General features: G+C 43.0%; 1 protein-coding gene across 1 annotated transcript in view; it reads right to left on the bottom strand.

The window, feature by feature from the left end:
* LOC102384511 (cytochrome c-type heme lyase) overlaps positions 1–4,262 on the bottom strand; it is a 91,655-nt gene that overhangs the window by 56,933 nt on the left and 30,460 nt on the right. The window lies entirely within an intron of this gene.

Below are 4,262 nucleotides of genomic sequence, written 5' to 3'. Positions count from 1 at the left end.
GCGGGGGCTGGAGCCGACGTGTGCGGGGCGCCCCTCGGCCTCGTGGCGGGCGGGGCGTGATACACACAGACCCCCACCCCGCTCCCTGGACCTGAAATGCTGGAGGCTGCAAGTGGGAAGAAGAGCGGACTCCCCTGCTGATAGCCGGCTCCTCCCTCCAGCGCCCCTCTCCGCCCCTGGGGCTAGGGCCGACCCAGTCTTCTGCCCTTGCAAGACGGCGCCAGGCTCTGGAGGGGCTTCAGGGCCCCCAACACACGCAGACAAATGCCCTGCAAGGATATACGGGAGGCGATCCCCTTCCTGAGAGGTGCCCGGTTGGAGAGGCGCCTTCACAGCTGAACCTCTGAAACTTGCCAAGAAACATGTGATGATTCACCTTTAGGGCTGTTATTACAAACCTACCAAGTTAGCATTTAGCAAGGGAGGCAAAGGCAAACCTAGACAAACACAAATGTGTGCGTTACATACAATGACAGCCAAAATAAATATGGGCCCTGCTACGTGGTCAAATTAAAGCTGGACGGAAACCAGCCATAGCATTGTGACACATTTCCAAACACTAATTTTATAGCTGGGTGCCTCTTTTTATGGCTGGGATAGTCATTTTTATCCTGTGATAATGACTTTGCAGGTGTGGCCTGTCTAACTCTATTGTGGGAATTAACCAATTAATTACATTATAGTTACTTTGCACTTGTGGCCAGTCTTACTTGTCAGGTGTGGCCAACCTAAAATTATTGCACATTGTGGAATATATGTAGCAGGGGCCTCTAAGAAGTGTTTAGCACAGGACCAGGGACAATGGATATGCATGTAGCAGTCCAAGGATTACATTTCAATTTGAATGTAGAAGCATGACAATTTTCTTTTAAGGGAAAATGTATCAACATGAAATGTACATTCTACAGCAACTCCATAATGCAAACCCGATGGCATGCAAAGCTCAAGACACATGCCTGGAAATGCAGCCTGAGACTAGTAGCCAGGCCTAAACACCTGTGTTTGGTTATATAAGAATATAGAAATGGCCAGACCAGTGGTCCATGCAGCCTAGTCAAGTCTTTGACAGCTGCTAGTCCCATATAAATAATACATTGTACCATTATAAAATAATCTTCTGAAAGTTTTTTCTTTAATCAATTAAAGAAAGCAAAAATGTGCTGACAATTTTTTCCTACTGTATATGGCTGAAACTCTGTATGGAATTGATTAGGAAAAAATATGGCCATAAGAGACCTAGATCTTCACATATATTCTCCATCAGTGACCAACAAGACATGATCATTAAGTTTTATCTTGAAGTTAATTTAAACATTTCCATTGTCTAGAAGATACGACATAAAACACCTTACTTTTATTTTTTGAACTCAGGATGTATGTTAAGGCACTGATATATGTGGTAGAAAATATATCATATAAGAAGCCCTCCCACTCAAATGAAAAGATGCATTGCCATGAGAGCAACAGAGTACAAGTTTAGTTTAGTTTAGGTTAAGGAGCCAATCTTGCTATACTAATTCAGGCAATGTTCCCATTGAAGTCAAAACAGAAATGAATATGAGTAAAGTTATGGGTTCTCATTCTGCACCTTTGACACACAAAGCAGAAGTGGCATTATGGTAATTAAAAGTATATAGATTTGCTTAGACCAGGATGGTAATTCTCCTTCACAGGGATTTAAAAATTTTGAAGTTTGACACTGTTTGCATCAGAAAAAAAATGTGAAATCTTCAAAGATTTCCTCAAAAGAAAATTTGGAGCATTTTTTCAGAATGTATTTATAAATATGTTGCTTGATTTTGAAATATTTATTGTAATATACGCACAAATTTTAACATTTTGAAATTAAAACACCTTTTCAAAATTCCAAGCCGGGATATCCTATACACTCAAAAGACGGAAAAAAAAGAAAAAGAAATGTATGCTCATTCACTTCTACATTTTCACTTTCAATCCAGGGGTCTGCATCTTGTTCTTAATATTAATGCATGTTCTCTTCCCTCAAGTTTTATAATAGTGTGAGATTTTTCCTGAATGCTATCTCAGTTTAGGGGCTACAGCCAAGTCAGAATGTAAATAGGGTGCCAAATCAAGAGCTGGGAGCAAAGGCAGGTCCATAACACTAGACCAGGGTTAGCTGCCAAAGATCTGCAGCCAGAACAAACTGAGGGGCAAACGTCAAGAAACATACAGCCAGAAGGCAAAGTCAGAAGCCATAGTTAGGAAGGCCAAAAACAAACCAGAGTCAGCAGACCAGTAGACAAGGCAAGGGAAGAAGTCAAGCATCAAGGAACCAGGGCAAAGACTAAGGGACAAGGCAAGAAGCTGGTTACAGACAGGAAGCTCATGGGCTCTTCACAAAGTTCCACTGTTAAGGTATACTAGGTTGCCAACCTATTATATTCATGGCAGCAGCTGTTGAGTCTAAAGAGCCAGGATCAACCAGGTAGACAGACTGAGTTTGCAGGAACTGGCTTGAACTTGGCTGAGTTCCCTTGCTCATCAAGTTGTGGAGGAAGGGTTCAACCTTCAGAGCCAATGATTCTGAATTAAAGTTCTGTGACACTCTAAGGTGCCTTTAGATCCTTTCCAGTGTGCCACAGGCTGCCATGCAATGTTAGCACTGTTAAGCGTGCAAACATGATTCACAAGATAAGCCCAGAGATAAATAAGAATCCACAGCGCTAAAAACATTCTAACTTGTGATCTTTCCGAGTTCATTGCAACAGGAAAAAATGTTCTATTATTTTTCTGTAGTCAAAAAACAAGTGAAAAGTAAGAGCTGGCATTTTCTGAGGGGTGCCTTGGCCCTAAGGAGAAGTACCTTGAGTTTAAAAAGGCTGAGAACCACTGCTTTAAACCCATTAAAGTTTCCTGACTTTGTCACCACTAACCTAATCAAAGAAATCCACTCGAGTTTTACCTTAGGAAGGACTGCATGACAGGTTCATAAACCAGAATCACAAAACACTTTCTTCACTATCCCAGTCAAGAGCAGCCCTCAATGGTGCCTGAAGACCACCAACTCTTCAAACCTTCTTTTACCATATGTCCTTCCTTTATCACAGCCATAACAGCTGTCTCCTTAGTCATTCTGGCCAACTGTGGAGTTGCTTTCCAGAAAAAATTATCCTTGCTAACACTAGGCAACTAACTGCCAGGATAGCCTTAATTTCACCATTCTGCCACTACAGGATTACAAAATGTCATAAGCCAGAGATATTGGACTTATTCTTAGACTTTACATCCTTCTCCTGGGTGACTGTTACCAGTATTTTCAGTGGAGTACTACAAGTAGTATAGTAGTAAGCATCTATGCTGCTGACAAATGTTCTGTTTATGGCACAGACATGGCAAGAGGGGCAATTGTAGGATTGGGGATCAGATCCCAATCATGCCATATTGCTGGTGCAAAGGAGGCTGGGGATCATAAGTGGGAAGTGTCGGCAACTGCAGCACTCACCAGGTGGTTTACCAGTTGAACCGGGGGGCGGGTGGATGACCAACCCACTTTATGGACAGGCCGGGGATGAAAGGGACACTGACTCAGTTGGAAGATAGTAAAATTGAACTTAACGTTTACTTACAGTAAGATTTCAACAGTGGTTACACAACAAAACGACAGTGGTGAAGCAGTAGTTAAAGATGACAAGTAGGAGATAGCAATTGCTTTTTCCAATGTACGTGCGGATGGAGAGCTCACTATTCGGTGAAATAATAGCCAGAGTGTGACTATTCGTATGACTATTCGTATGACTATTCGTACTATTCGGCCGTGGGGACACGGATTCCTGGACAGGGTGATCAGTCCTATCCAAGGGCCTGTGTGGAACCCAGGACCCTGCGCTTTAGCGCACTGTCCCTTTTATAAACTCTTCAGCCAATCAGAGGAGGCTGCTGATTTACAGTTAAGAGAGTGTGTCTGCTGGCCAGGCAGTCACGCTTCTCCTGCAGCTCCTGATTTGTTAAGGCTGTCTGATCACGAGCTGGTCAGCCTCATGATCATGAGCTCTTCACACGTTGAACATGACCTGCTCTCGTGTTCTGCATTGGTCTGGCATGTGGGCTGAGCGTTTGGTCACCATTTCTACTCAGACATGCCCCCTTGACCAAATGCCAGATCAAATGCCTTCAAGTTCTACTTCTCCCTCATCTACATTAGACAGTTGGGTATATACGAAGGTCGACAGCATCATTACTCGGCGTTTAACTATGTTCAAAATACAACAACCAATACAAACACACAGTAAAATGCCTAATAA

The sequence above is a fragment of the Alligator sinensis genome, unplaced genomic scaffold, assembly GCF_000455745.1.
Source record: "Alligator sinensis unplaced genomic scaffold, ASM45574v1 scaffold199_1, whole genome shotgun sequence".
NCBI classification, from domain to species: Eukaryota; Metazoa; Chordata; order Crocodylia; family Alligatoridae; genus Alligator; species Alligator sinensis.
The sequence above is the reverse complement of the archived record's forward strand: the minus strand, read 5'-3'. Positions and strand labels throughout refer to the sequence as shown.